This window comes from Pleurodeles waltl, chromosome 3_1, assembly GCF_031143425.1.
Source record: "Pleurodeles waltl isolate 20211129_DDA chromosome 3_1, aPleWal1.hap1.20221129, whole genome shotgun sequence".
Classification (NCBI taxonomy): Eukaryota; Metazoa; Chordata; class Amphibia; order Caudata; family Salamandridae; genus Pleurodeles; species Pleurodeles waltl.
The window spans coordinates 49462765-49479127 of record NC_090440.1 but is presented as its reverse complement, the minus strand read 5'-3'; the positions used below and the strand labels follow the sequence as shown (position 1 = coordinate 49479127).

Here is a 16363-nt window from a genome sequence, read left to right as displayed (position 1 = left end):
TTCTCCACATCTACAGACACCATCTGTGCAACACCTAACTTTACTTTGCTCACAGATGTATTGCAATGGGCAGATAGTACCACCAGGGCCAACACAGTGGTGTTGCCCACTCCACCCCCGGGGTGTGACTCTCGTCCTCCCCCCCCCAGGGGCAACTCTGTCCACCAGGACAGCAAGCCACAGTGGCCCCAGACAACTGTCAGGGATGAGAGCCCGACCTCAGGCCTCTCTAACCACTGTGACTGTGGAGAGTGGGGGGTGGTAGCCCCAGGTGCCTGGCACCCTTTGACCACTCTCTCTTCCACCAGGTCAGGGATGACAACCTGACCCTGGTCCTCCCCTCTGGGGCTCTGTACCCTCCCTGCAGAAGCGGCACCCCCAGAGTCAAAAACTGTCAGGGTGCTTGTAGAAGCAGTCCTGCACAATTCTTCCATCAGTGCAGGGATGTTAACCTGCAACTGATCCTCCAACCTGGGGTCTGTACCTTCAGGTTGGACCAGGGCCAGGGGTGAGGCTTCCCTCCCCCTGCCCTCTCTTCTGGGGTCCTGAACCACCCAACTAGGAGTGGCCCCCCCAGAAGACAACATGGTAGGGGCACTGTTAGCAGTAGCCCCTTCCTCCAGGTCAGGGGGGACACCCTTAACCTGGCCTCCCAATCCAGGGTCTGTACCCACAGACTGGATCACTGCCTGGCAAACCAGGACTTCCTGGGGGGCATACCTACCCCCTACCAGGTCAGAGTTTACCCTCTGAACCTGGTCATCCAACCTAGGGTCACCACCCTGCGGTTGAACCACTGCCTGGCACACCAGGACTTCCTTGGGAGCACACTTACCCCCCATCAGGTCAGAGTTTACCCCCTGAACCTGATTATTCAACCCAGAGTCACCACCCTGCGGTTGAACCATTGCCTGGCACGCCAGGACTTCCTTGGGAGCACACTTACCCCCCATCAGGTCAGAGTTTACCCCCTGAACCTGATCATTCAACCCAGAGTCACCACCCTGCGGTTGAACCATTGCCTGGCACACCAGGACTTCCTTGGGAGCACACTTACCCCCCATCAGGTCAGAGTTTACCCCCTGAACCTGATCATTCAACCCAGAGTCACCACCCTGCGGTTGAACCATTGCCTGGCACACCAGGACTTCCAGGGGGGCACACTTACCCCCCTCAAGGGACACACTGTCCCGAAGGGCCACACAAGAGTCTGGCTGGCGCAGGTCTCCTGACCTCTGCCAATCTGACAGAGTCTGGATTCCCCCCAGCCCAGAAATGGTCTCACCAAGGTCATTCATGGGGGGCTCTGCTCTCAGAGCTGACCCCTGACCCTCCAGGTTCTCCACTGGGGTCCGCAACCCCCTCTCAACCCTCTGTCTGGACTTCTGCACCCCCTCACTAGGAGTGGTACTGCCAGACACCAGAACTGGTGGGACGCTGGCTACAGCCGCCCCCCCAAGTTCTCCTGACACTGTGGGGTCTCCCTCAACAGATGGCCCTATGGTACAGGCTAGGCTCCCCTCCTGGTGTTCCCGCAGGGAACCCTCCAGGACCTGGGACCGGATCTCGGGCACCTTGGGCCTCAACCCATCCCCATTCCCTCTCCTCTGAGACTGGACATGGGGTCCCTCACCCATCCCACTACACTGGGACCTACCTGGGACACTACAATCCTTCCCTACCTCACCTGGTTGGGAACTACCTAGACCACTCCTCTCAGGAGCACCCCCAAATGCCTCTTCAGACTCTCTGGTACTCACCCAGAAGTCTGCCTCCATTGTAAGCTCCCTGGGGTCAGAGAACTCACACTCCACCTGGTGTTGGCATAGCTCTGGAAAATAAGGACTAGACATATGCTCTCCAGCAATTACATCACTCAGCCCCTCACATGAATTAACCAAAGTACCCTTCACCCAACCATCCAGTGACTCTGCTTTGAAAAAGCACCCCACATCACCCTCCTGAGACTGGTGAGACAGTACCTGACTGTCCCTGACACTCAACCCACACTCTTCTGGGATGTTTTCACACTCCATAACCAGGACTTCTACCTGGGGGGAACCCCTCTCCCTGTCACTCTCACCTAGAGTCAGTAGAGTGTCCCTCCCACCAGTAGGAATATGACTCCCCATGCCAGTTCCCCAATCCACCTCAGGGACCCTGTGCATCACTGGAGCTACCTCATACCCCTGAACCTCCTGGCGTGTGTTAACTCCCTCCTTCAAGTAGGGCACCACATCTCTGGGCATGTGCACTTCTTCAGCAGTAATGGATACAAGATTTTTGCTGCCACCATCTGAACTGGACTCAGCCCTTCCGGCCTCCAGTTTCAGCTCTTTACCGCTCAGCTCTTGAGCTGCAATCTTTTCTTCTTCCAGGGCTAAAAGTCTTTTTGCCTCAGCCCTCTCAAGCTCTGCATCTAGCTCTTCCAGACTCCGGATTCGAGCTAGGAGCCAATCATCTCTTTCTGTTCCCTCCTCAGGGCCACTGCCCTCCTCTTCGGAGTAGTCCACCTCCTCAGAGTAGTTATCCTCCTCAGACTCATTTGGTGGTGTTGCCTGACAACGTTTCAATTCATACTGAAACAGGGCTGACTCAAGATCCTCCCTTCTGGATTTCTTGTTCACAGCCAGTCCCCTTTCCATGCAAAATGCTTTAAGCTGCCATTTTTTATACATAAATAGGTGCCAGAACTGGACTTCCATTCTGCAAAAGGCTTCACAACCAAAAAACAAAGTCCAAAAATATTAGCAATACTTCCAGGAGGACATCAGAGAACAAAAAGCAGAATCACAAGACAAGTAGTATGTGGTCACGTAGTGGTCTGAGATCAAAACAGTAGTGTACACTTAATTACTGTATGTCAAGTACAAATACAAGTCCAAATCCCGACCGCTGGTCACCAATGTTAGAAATGGGGTCTTTGGTTGACAGTCAGGTTACCCCCTGTTCAAGCAAGGACCCTCACTCTAGTTAGGATAAAAGAGAATCACCCTCAGCTAACCCCTGCTTACCCCCTTGGTAGCTTGGCAGAGCAGTAGGCTTAACCTCAGAGTGCTGGGCGTAAAGTATTTGTACCAACACACACAGCAACTTAATGAAAACACTACAAAATGACACAACACCAGTTTAGAAAAATAGGAAATATTTATCTAGACAAAACAAGACCAAAACGACAAGAATCCAACATACACAAGTCAAGTTATGAATTTTTAAAGATTAAACTCAAAAATAGCGCTTAGAAACACAAAATGCTTCGATGAGGTGTTAACACAGCTTCGTGATGGAGTCGTTCCCAACAAGCCGACACCAGCGGCGTCGGACACGGAGTCGCGCAGACCCCCAAGTACAATACCTTTGGTGAAGAGTGAGAACAAGTCGATGCGCGAAGTCGGGGATCGCGGCCTCGGTGCGAAGCGTTGGATCCGCGCATTTCGATTTATTAATCTCCAATATTGCACTGGTACTCTGTATTGGAAATATCACAGTATCCAATGTCGCCGCCCACCAGGAAAGATACAGCAAAAACCTACTCTGGTGATGCATTTCGGAGCTCGGTAGCGTAGGAATGTCCATGGACACGCCCTGCTCTGATTTAGAATGGATAACGGCTGCAACGGTCATTTGGCACGTGGTGCTACTGAAGTTTTGAGATGAAATAAATATCTCCTGAAATCTACACGATGATGCTTCCTTGCGGTTAGATCCACTACAATTCAGTGACAAGTTGCAAGGGAGAACGCACATTTCGGTGCTGATGACAAGACCGTGCCAGAATGTAAACAAACTCCAGATGTATGGCTAGAAGCCCTAAGGACCGAGACCCCAACGAGGAGACATTTCACCATCGGACCAGGTTGAGACAAGCACAGCAGGGAGAGCTGGGGGTGCTGGAGAGTGATGACGCAGAAAAAGAGGTTCCGACATATATTCATATATCATGTAACCAAAAATCATATAATGCAGTGTGATTTTAGTAAAGAAAATAATGCAAGAGGGAAATTGTGCCCTCGGAGTAGTTCGCCAATATTATAAACGTGCATTTTTAATCATGAAGAATTTAAAAATGTAGTAATCCGTCATAATTGCAAATGTGTGCCATGATTTCTTGTTGAACTGTTTTATGTTTAGCTTAAATTTAGTAGAGGCTTTGGCCTAGTTGCCTGGTCTCAAATTCTAACTGCGTGGCTTTTCCTTGAACTAATGAAACATATATTCTTGCTTAGAGTTGTATTTTTCCAGTAGAGATGACTAATACACTTATCTCCAAGGTCTCGTACTAGGCCAGTTACATCCCCTTTGAAGCAAGGTCAGTCTCTGCAGGTGCGGACAATGAAGGTACAGATACCAAAATAATTGGCAAACCATGTTGCAACTTGTGTTCCAAGGCTCCAAGGACAATGTATTCATACATGAGTACTAGTAGAAAGACATTTTTCATTGGTCAATTTGAATCCACCTTATGAACCCTCCAATGGAAGACCCTGCAGAATTTGGAATGTTTCTTACTTAAACCCACCGGACAAAGAGAAGTCAGCCATTTTCTTTGATGCCATCTTTGAAGCCAAATCCCAGACGCCATCTTAGACGACATCTTGATGCCCTTTTCTCTATTCCAGAGAAAGATATTTTGAGAATTCTCACCCTAGAGACTTTAATTTTTTTTGCCCCGTCTTGCCCATGCAGTAACTTTGCCCCATTTTCCTTGCTGCTGCAAGGAAACTTACCCTTAACTTTGCCCCCTTAAAATTCTGCCGCGTGCGGATCGAACCGGTACCTGAAGGACGAAGACTTTCTTGAATGCTGATTGTAATTGGTAATTATGAAAGGATAATTGTATTATGCATTGTGTTTTTCCTTTTAGGTACCAACTGCTATTTTGATAGGGCCCAAGATAGAAGTTTTACAAATTTGTGTTGACTAAATTCTTTTTGCATGAAGCCCCACATGCCAATGCTAATTAGAGGTTAGTCGAGGTATGAACTTGATGCACCATGTTGAATTGAAATCTTGTCATGCTGACCGATGTATGAAATTAGTCAAATTCAGTTGCTTATATTAGTGATTTGTATTGCCATAACTGAATGTACTATTATTCAGATATTTCATAGATTTCGTTTCTCCCGCGGCTATGGACAGCTAGTAATGTTCGTATACATATATCATTTGGTTTTGAAACTTATATATATTGTGCTAGCTTTGTTAATATAGGGAAATAAATTCACAAACTTTTAATAAACTGGTGTGGTTATTCATGACTGAAAGGTCATGGTGCGTCGAAATACCAACTGTTATTGATTCCTAATGTGTTATTTCAATCTATTAATTGAGTATTGGCTATCGGTTACAACAGTTATTGATTATTGATTTAAGTGACCCGACTATTCAAAGATGAGGAGAGCCCAACTCGGCTAAAAGGTTCACCGACCTCCAACGTGTCCAGGTACAGGTAATTTATAAGGACTGGACGCGTTACCAAGAGTGCTCTAACTGTTGACATTAATGAATTTTAAGAAACAAATCCTGACCTAAGCTTAGCGTGCGGCCGCGGTCGAGCATCTCCTCGTGCCAGATGTTTTTTGCAGCAATCGCATTCAAGCCTTTCCTCGCACATGGTAATGCGCTTGCACATAAGGTAACTACCCGAATGAGGGGACATCGACTCAAACACTAACCTGTAATGGCCATATTTGTAGCACGCGCTGCAGTGATGTGCGGAAACATCGGCTGCATTTGGGTCACGTGCGCGCACATCTGCGCGCGCGCACATTTCACCATTGGGGGCTTTATTTGCTAATTTGAAACCTTTGTGCCCACAATCATCATGGCGATGCGCACACCCTATGCTGTCCGGTATTCACTGGATCTGAATCATTTTTGGAGACGCGCACACTGGTGTCTCACAGTTCAGTTTTGTTTCTGGTTGCATGTTTCTGTGATGCGCGCACTTCTGGATCAGTAACAGCATCATTAAAAGTATCTCAGCACATACTTCAATGATGCGCACAATGATGACTTAATATCACTTCCTTTTGGGATGTGCGTTTTAAGTATGTGCATACCAGTGCACGAGTGCTTCTACAAGAACATAGAGTTGTTGATCATATAAAGATATGTGTTTCACGTGCATTGTTGTTTCACTACTGTGAAATTGTTATTAAGATCATTAGGGGCATATTTATACTTTTTGACGCTAAACTGCGCTAACGCAGTTTAGTGTAAAGAACGTACACTGCCAGCTAGCGCCATTCCTGGATGCGGGCCGTGCACCATAACTATGGAATGGCGCAAGCCATCGGTAAGGCCCAGTTAGTGTCATTATAAATGACACTAGCCGGGTGGGAAGGCGTAGGGTGAACAGGGGGTTTAGCGTCAAAGGATGACATTAGTACGGGCAGAGGCATAAAAAATGACTCTGCCCAGACTAGCATCATTTTTTGACGTTAAAACCCCATGGACATGGCCATTGGGCACAGTGCCATGTAGGGGTGCCCAAGTTAGGCCCCCCCATGGCACTTAAAAAATAAAAAATAATACTCACCTCAACTTACCTCTACTTATCTGGGATGGGGTTCCCCCATCCTTAGGTGTCTTTCTGGTGTGGGCTGGGGTAAGTGACGGTGTCCCTGGGGCCAGGAAAAGGCACCTGTGGGCTCTTCCCATGGTCTCTGACCATGGAAATAGGCCCACAGGTCCCCTAAAGCCTGCCCTGACCCAGGCGTTAAATAATGCCACTAAGCAAGCTTAACACCATTATTTAAGGCCCCTATCCCACTGTGCATGATTTTAGCACGGGGAATAAATATGGCGCAAGGGCATACCGTCGTTTTCTGCATGGGAACGCCTACCATGCATCTCATTGACGCAAGGTAGGTTTCCAGATCCAGATAATGATGTGAACTCCATAACTTTGGCGCTAGATGTGTTTAGTGCTAAAGTATAAATATGAAGTTAGGTTTGCACTGAATTAGCTTAAAACAAATGACACTAATTCAGCGCAAACTGAATATAGAAATGCCCATTAGTTTGTACAAACTCATTTGGTTTGAGCAGTAGTTTATGCTGATTGTGCTTTAAGTGTCCATACACACATTCCATTTCAGGTTGTACAAGTGTGATAGCAATTAAATATAGGGAAAACATTATGGCAGCTATACATGGGTTGGGTGCATGTGAACCACCTATCAGATACAAGACTTGGTTCAGGGCTTTTACAAAATACCTAGGTGCTATAGGCAGAAGTAGGTATTGCCCAGAAAAACAAAAATTCCTATTAGAGCATAATCTGGAATTTGAGGGACAAGCAATATATGAACTGCTGAAGTGCATGATGGATCAGAAGATGAAAATGTGATGGATGAGTATTAATAAGTGGTGCAGAAGTTGGCAAAGCATTGTGACATTCAACCAAGTCTGACAGTAAACAGGCACAAGATTTTCACAAGGAAGCAGAACCAGAAGGAGTCAATAGATACATATATGGCAGCATTATATATATTGGTTGCAGACTGTGTTTGGGGAGTTCACGTCTCAATTACTTAGAGATCAGATTGCTGTAAGATGTTGGGACAAAACAGTTCAAGAGGAGTTACTAACGTAAAACAATTGACCATTAGCAGAAACCACTTATATCGTGAAAAGTATTGAAATATCTGACAAGGCATTCAAGGAACTAGTTAAGAAATAAAGTTCTAGTGTAAGTGCTATAGCAGATAAAAGCACTATGTGCAAACAGGGGTCACTGAAAAAAACAAGAATGGTTCAAGTCTGAGAGAAAACCAAATCCATTTTTGTATCAAAAGAATGTATGTGGCAGCGTCCAGTGAAAACTATGTGAAAATACAAAAGAAATTATATTAATGGTACATGTAGGTGATGAATCAGGGTGTGTTGACCCATATGCTGAAGTGGTTGTGGATGGAAAAAAATGTAAGTTTGTTGGTGGATTTGGGAGCAAAGATGACTATAACCACTGAAGAGTTGTTTACAAACAACTGGGGGTCTATGAAGTTATTGCAGCCCCCAGGGCTCCGATATCATTTGAAGGAAAAAAAATATTTGGTAGGGTATTTTGAATGTACTCTACAGTTCAAAGGGAGAGGTATTGTAGGAAATGAGTATGTTGCGATAAGAGAGTTGAATATTTTGGGGGGGTACCACCAGGGATTATTTGAATCATGGTTATATCCAGTACAAAAATCCAAGTGTCAGTACTGGACGAAGAAGAAAACACATTTGCCAGTGGTGCGAGTCCAGAATGATGTGAATGGGTAAAAAAAAATAAAGCTGTGTTTAAGACTGAGTTAGGCAAGGTCAAAGGATTTAACCACAGGATCCAAGTAAAGGATGAGGCAGTGCTCGTAAAACATCAAATGAGGAGTGGCTCTTTCAGTATGAGAGAGGAGTTGGCCAACATTTTGAGGAAAATTACTATGGATGGTGTAGTAGAACCTGTAGAAACCTTGTTATGGTTATCACCCTTAGTGATCGCAAATAAAAAGATGGGGATATACTAATTTGTGTGGACTTTGGATGCTTAAAGATATATGGATAGATTCATATCAACTACCACTCATAGATAATATTGTAACGCATTATTCTGATCAGCAGCATTGATTTGGCTTCCGTCTATCACCAGGTGGAGTTAGATCAATCAAGCAGACATTTAACAGCTTTTGTCCCACATATCAGGACATTGCAGTTTAGGAGAATGCCGTTGGGTTGGCTTCAGCCACATCCATATTTCAATGTGTCATGGAGTCTATATTACAGGGGGGTGAATGGTGTTGTCACATTCCAAGATGATATTCTCATTGCAGCGAAAGACATCACAGAGCATGACAGAGTGTTACAGACTGTGTTAGAAAGACTGGACAAGGCAGGTGTAGTGGCTAACATAAAAAAATGCATTTTTTCAAAGCCTTTGTGGGAAAGTGGATTATTGGTAAGGGCAAGTAGGTACCTACACTTAGCAATAGGCCACTAACCCCCACTAGGCTCAGTTAAGTCTCAATAAATTAACCCGAGCTCAATCGTTGGTAGCTTGGCAACGAGCGACAAGGCTTAACTTAGGAGACAGAGTGTAAAGCATTCAAGTATCACAAAACAGTAATTTCATAAAACACAGGAAACAGTTTAAAATCCAAGAGTAGGAAATATTTATAGCTTTAAAATGACACCAAACCAAATAAAATCGGATAAGGGGAACCAGAGATATGAATTTTTAAAAATAATTAATGTTTTTAGCACTTAGAAACGAATAGCGCCAATCTGGTCATCTGGTCGCACCTCGACCGGGGCAAAGTCAAAGTTGAAGGCTGACAGTGATGGAGCCCTGCTCGGCTACAGCAAGCAGGAGGCCTCAGTCAAAAGTTTACTTTTTGACTCAGGCTTTTTCTCAAAGATTTTCTTCAGTGGGACGAAGTCGCCAGTCCGATCCAACCTCCCTGGAGCTGTTCCTCGGATACGCTTCACGGGAGACCTCGGTGAAGAATTCTACGTTCGGATTTAGGTGATTTTTCAAGATGAAAATCCTTCGACCGGGCTGAACTTGAACCGTGATCTGACGTCCCTGGAGCCCTCTTCAGATACACTACGCTGGAGGTCCAGGGCAACTTTTTTTTTCTTTTGTCTTTTTCTGAGATTTTCTTCAGCTGGACGAACCTGCAAGTCAGGCCAGGTTGCGGCTGAGGCAAGTCAGCTAGAGTTGCTGCGGCGCATTGGTCCCTCTATGGAGCTTTTTCTAAAAAGTTCTACAATCTTCTCCAAACTTCTGGATCTTCTTCCAGAAGGTATTTTAAGGTCTTTTAGGAGTCCACAGCTCACCCCAAGGTTCCAGAAGCTCTGAGTTGCTCCTTGAGGGTGCGGGCTACAAGTCCCAGAATGCACCTGGCTCAAACTCCAAATTGGCCACTGGACAGTGGTCAGCTGGTCAGGTTTTTCAGGATCTGAGACAGGGGACTCTGGTTAGCAATTTTTCACTTGTAGCAAACAGGGAGTCCATCCTTGAACCAGTTGAAGGCAGGCAAAGTCCTTCTTGTGGTGAAGCCCAAGTGTGCAGCTGGTGCAGTACTTCAGAGTACAGTGTCCAGGTGAAGGTCAGGGGTCCAGCAGAGAAGTCCTTCTTCTTCTGATGTTCTTCCTTGTAGGGATCTAAGGTGTGGGGCTGCTCTGCCACATTTATCCTTGCTCCTGGGTGAAAAACAGGGGGATCCTGGTTCTCCAATCAGATGCAGGGTTCTTTCCCCCCTGTGATGACCACTTCCTGGGAAGTGTGGCAAAAATCTGATCTGGCTGAGCCCACCGACTGCTGTGGCTAAAAATCCTAAACACACCCCTCTCCTGCCCTCTCATAATCTAATCAAGAGGGCACCTAATTGTCTGGGGTTGCAGGATGTGAGGGAGGTACTGGGCTGCTCCAAATGTCATTTGAAGACCCGTTTGGATACCCTCCCTCCTTCCTGCTTCCCCATCTGCTGAGGCAGTTCTCCTCCCCCTTCCTGCTTCACCATCTGCTGAGGCAGTTTGTGTTCAGCCTAGGCCACTTCACACGTCATCAAGCAGCCTGGCCAGGCTGCCAGAGGCTGGCCAATCAGAGAAGGGTACTGCAGAGCTGAAGTTAGCAACCTTTCAGGTAGAATTTAAAACTCTTTATCTGAACTAGTTATATTAAATCCAACAATAGTAAGTTGTGGGATTCATTATAGCAATTAATTTGATACCAAACTTGAGGTATCTGACACTTAAGGGGACTTTGTTAATTAAAATAAAGTCTCCCTATTCTAGCCAGTGGAGGCCATTCACTACAGTGAGGAAAAAACACATTTGGCTATCTTACCTCACCAGGGCGTATAAAACAATTTTTATAAGGTCCCTGCGTATAGTTACATGGCACCCAAACCTAGGGGCACATAGAGCACACCTTAGGGGTGGCTTATATGTAAAAATAAGGTAGTTTGAGACTTTGGAAGTACTTTTAATTCCAAAGTCGAATTTGCATATATCTTTAGTTTAAAAGCAGCCAGCAAGCAGGCGTGCCTTTAAAATGATACTGGGCACCTCTACAGTGCACCTATGGGTGCACTACCTATGCTGGGGCCCCTAAACCTGCATGCTCTACCATATACTAGGGACTTATAGGTAGGTTAATACTGCCAATTATAATTAGCCTAATTTGCATATCCACTTTACACAGAGCGCTGGCCCTGGGACTGGCAAGCAGTACCCAGGGCACAGCCAAGAGTCAGCAACCAACAATATCTAGCCAAAAAGTTTCGGATGACCGAAAGTTTGAGGGTGACCAGGGCAAAAAGGAGGGTGACCATGGCAAAAAGGAGGACTTTCCTACAGCCTCGCATGGAGTATGAAGGTATACAACTATGTCCAGGACTAGTAGATGCCATCAGACAGGCATCTGTTATCAAATCTAAAGAGCAAGTTTTCTCGCTTCTAAGGGTGTGCAAGTATTATTCAAAATGTATCAAGGATTTTTCGGAAAAAAACTGAGAATTTACGTTTGCTTCTCAATAAAAATAAAGTATTTGAATTAAATGAGAGATCTAATACAAAATTTGAATCCTTGAAATAGGAAATCAGTTCAGCCAAGGTGCTAGCACATTTTGATCCAAAGTCTCAGTGTTTGATCACAGTGGATGCCAGTAACAGTGGGTTAGGTGCAACATTGTCACAGATGCACACTACAGGCGAAAAACTATAGGATTTGCATCAAGAGCATTGAGAGATAATGAAAAAATGTTTTCAGTCATAGAGAAGGAATTATTGGTATGCTGCTGGGTGGTTGAACAATTTAAGAGCTACTTATAGGGGCCAAAGTTTACATTGATGACAGATGACATTCCATTAATGAACATCCTCAGTGGCAGTGTAATCAAAGATCAAACAAAAGTAGTCAGGTTGAGCTCTAAGTTGTTGCAATACCAATTTGATATATAAAACATTCTAGGTGGATGGAATGTAAGGGCTAAATATCTTTCAAGAGCACTGCAGGTGTGCGTTGTGTCACATTTTACACAGAATCACGAGGACAATGAAGAATGTCTCATTAATGCCATTGATGTGTGTTGTGAAGGATGATTTGAAGAAAATGAACCATTTGAGTGTTTGAAGGAGGATGAGGATATCAAATTGATACAGAAATATGTGACAGAAGGTTGGCCTAAAGAAAGGTCCTTACATCCAAATTTACAACCATACTTTAAAGTGGATGATGAGTTGACATTAGAAGAAGGAAAAATGGTCAAAAGAGGTGACAAGTTTGTACCACTAAGGCGATTATGCAGCAGAAGCATACGTTCTGGGCATGATGGTCAATTAGGCCAAACGTTGTCTAAAAGAAAGATGAGATCAGTTTATTGGTGGCCCAGCATGGATAGTGCAATTGTTCATCTGGTCACCAGTGACAAGTCTTTAAAGTTATGGACTCCTCCAATTCATCCTGTTGAATTACCAGAAGGTTTATGGTTAAAATTGGCAGTAGAACTCATTGGGTCATTCAGAGGTCTTCCTCAAAGTTTAAAGTACTCTATTGTGGTGGTTGACTACTACAGCAAACAGTAGGAAGAGAATTTGTGGCAGAGCCGAAAACCAAATATGTTACCTAATTTCTACATATAATTAATAAAGAACGGTTCCCAAAGGAATTAGGGCCACATTTACAAAATATTTTTCTAGTTGCAGGTGGGCTGATTCACAGAATCCAGCACATATCAACAACCTAGGAAACAGAGGCAAAAAGTTAAGGGAGCCCACGCCAAGGATGAAAAGTCTAACAATGCTGTATGTATGTACCTATAGCTTTTGAGGCAATTTGTCTTTGTGACTCTTTTTCTACAATTGAGACATCATGTCCGAGTAATATGAGTATTTCTTTGTACTTTTTACTTCTGGGTGACCTCTATGCTTCCTCCTCTTTTTGCCACTTTCTTTTACTTTGACTCATTCACATTCTTACTAACACACCCTCTTGTAAAGATGGCGACCCTCCATATTTTTATTTTTACTTCCATTTTAAATGCGGCAGTCTTCTTTCTATTCGAACTACCTGGCGAGTAGTTGTTGGAACAGGCTACTCGCGCCAACTGACATTTGGCTGAAATGCCGCAAGGATGGTTGACTATATTTCAAGGTAAGCACCTTGCAAACTGTACCTCTGAATGTTTCTTTTCCTGTCCCATCACAGATGCAATATTTTTTACCAGTACATGCATACCTTAATGATCTTTTATACAGGCTTATGATGGTTTAAAATCCAATTTTTTCATTTTGCCCCTAGACTTATTGGGCTTCGCATGCAGATAGCGTACAGGTATGTCTTTGCAGTGTCTCTACAGCTGGGCAGTGACATTGGATACTTTGTTATTTCCTACTTACAGTACCAATGCAATATTGGCGATCAATTATTTTTTTTAAATACTAGCAGGCTATATATTACTTTCAGATCCCCATTGTATGAATACAGGACACTTATCTTTTTAATACGGGTTGCTTGTGTCTGTACAAGCCACTGTTCTATTTGGTAGGTACTTATTAAGGGTTGTCTTTCAATATCAGAACATCTGCTTTCTTCAAGCGCTCGCGTATTTCATATTTATATACAACAACCTTCCCCCCTTTTATAGATACATAGCCCAGTGCTGCACGTGTATCACACTGATAGTGCAAACAACACCATATTTTGCCATTTAGCAAAGAAAGATATGACATGGTTGAGGATCATTACTTTTACATTGTTATACAGCAGGTATTGACTTTGAGCTTTACTTACTCCCAATGTCTTTACTAGTAGAGAAGATGCCCCCATGTCACTGTATATCCAGTATGGCATTCCACAGGGCACAGGAATATTCTCTGGGACAACTACATGCGCATCTACTGACATACACTGGTTCCTTTCTTCCACACACTACGTCTTCATTTTTCAGTGTAATATCACTCCAATACATAGTTACTCAACATATTGGTGGACACCACACATCTCAGGTATGGGCTTCCAACTGTGCATATATACTTTATACTCACTCCTTTCCACTCTGCTTTTTTTAGGTGTTTTTTAATATTACCGTTTTTGGATCGCTTATCACCCCAAGTAGGCTTGTGCACGAGATCTGCGACTACTTTAAATCTTATTTCTCTACAATCTTGCATGGGCGAATGTTCCAGCGGAACTATCTCTAGGTTCTCATTCTGCACTCTTAACATCTTAATGGTGATTTCTCTGGATTATATTGGTGCTTCACCTGTTTGTCTTGATGATGGTGATTTTAATAAGTCCAAGTATTTATCCCTATGTCATCAAAACAGCTGAATGAAATAATCTCTATATAATTTTTGCAGCTTTGAGAAAGCCTCTATGACGAAACAAGTGTCAGCTGCATTTTTGCTTTGGATATCACATTTGACTCAAGGCGTGTGAAGAATAAATGACAACAAACAACAACTATGATCTTGCAATGTTTTTTTCATTATATTTCAATGCCAGTGTCATTACTGGTACCTCACAGGAAGGAAGCATATAGGAGTTGTAATTTAAAGGACTGGTGATGTGTGAACAATGATAGGACCAAAAAAAATAACTAGAGACCTATCTGGTGCTGTTTACAAATCTAGAATTACTGCATTGCACTTTTTGGAAGAGCACACAAAAAACACACTCACAGGGGATACCCTACTGTGGGGGTCTTCAAATGATCATTGATCACGTGAAAGCATAAATATAAGGTCAGGGTTTAGGCACATGAGCTACATCAGGAATAATCTAAAATGGAAACTGCCTGTCCTTTTATCCTGCTTGAGGCTAAGAGGAAAACATATCTGTTGGGTCCACTCAACCTTTCATCTGTCTGAGGCAATTAAATGAGTGCCATTCAGTCAGATAGTGATGAAAACCTGTTATTCAGCATAAAGATGTCCCATGGTGTGAACATGTGCTTTACAAGTGCACATGCTATGAGGGTGGAGTTTTTCCACTCATGTTTGGCATAGGGAGGGTGATGGAGAAGGTAAGTATTTTGTGACCTGGACAAATACCAGGAAGTAGGACATTGTTGAGAGACTGGCATGTGGTGTAAAATGAGTTCTTAGACTCTTAGGGACTGATTTAAGAGCCCTTAGCGCCTCCTTGTGCCTCATTACTGTCATTTTTATCATGCTAATGTGGCCCAACGTGGCCATAATTGTTGTGACAAATTTACAAAGTGGCATGTCCCACTTTGTAACCCTTTGCGCTACATTGTGCCTGCACCAGACATAATATGCAAAGGGGGTGTTCCCCCGCTAGGGGGGGCCGAAAAAATGGCACATGAAATCTAAGAGATTTCTTTGTATCATATTATTTCGGCGCTTTTAACGCCTGCTCAGAGCAGGCGTTGAAAGGAGGCACGCCTTTGTTTTCAATGGGCCTCAATTGGCTTTGCAGGTTTAGCGTCAACATTTTGTACGCTAATCCTAGAAAGCTCCGAACTAGTATTAAAATCCATGCTAGTTCCCTAACTACCGCCATGGTGCGGCTCATCTTAGACACAGCGCACACATGGTGGAGTTAGGGGGGCACTAAGCGGCGCAAGAAAAGTGACGCTGCACTGGGTGCAGCACCACTTTTTAAAAATCAGGACCTTGAGTTCTTAGTTTGGAAAGGGAAGAATGATTGGATATTTTGTTGACAGGAATACAGAAAATAAGCATAGAAGAGAACATTGAGCCAGATAAAACCAGACCCTGCTCAACCCCGACAGGTAAATATAGCCAGTAAGATGCACACAGACGCATGTCAGCATGCAGCTGAGATACAAATGCATAGAGACTGACAGGTTCATAGACAGTCAAGCATATAGAATGACAGAGACCAACATTAAGGAGACAGATCCCCCTCACAACACAGAGATATAAAAATAAGCACATGCCCAACACAGGTAGAGAGATAGATTGTGAAAGTACAGATGCACCTATCAGATAAATCCCGATGGACAGATATATGAACTGACAAATGCTCAGATGTGCTTGAATAACTGCCAGTTCACAGCAGAGCTCTGTGCACACAGAAGGCCAGGAGGAACCTTTCTGCTCTGCAGCCAGCCCGCGAGCACAGGACCAGCCTGTCCGTCATGAGCTCTTCCGCAGACAAATAGAGCTGGGAGCCTCAGCGCTATAGTTAGGGAGCCTGCCCAGCGCTGGCCACAATTTGTCTGGCGTCCCTCCCAGACATGAATCAAAGGTAGTAGCCCATTCGATGCCAGAGGGTCAGATTCCACCATCATCTGCCTGCACTCCTCCACAAGATTGAACTCTACGAGCCTGGTGTTCCGGTATTCTGTCAGGACGGGAGGCTCAGATTATGCTTCTCTTTCTT

General features: G+C 44.3%; 1 protein-coding gene across 4 annotated transcripts in view; it reads right to left on the bottom strand.

Moving 5' to 3' along the window:
* The window catches only part of LRRC4C (leucine rich repeat containing 4C), a 3131096-nt gene that overhangs the window by 2732131 nt on the left and 382602 nt on the right, over positions 1–16363 (bottom strand). The gene's annotated exons all lie outside the window — the stretch shown is intronic.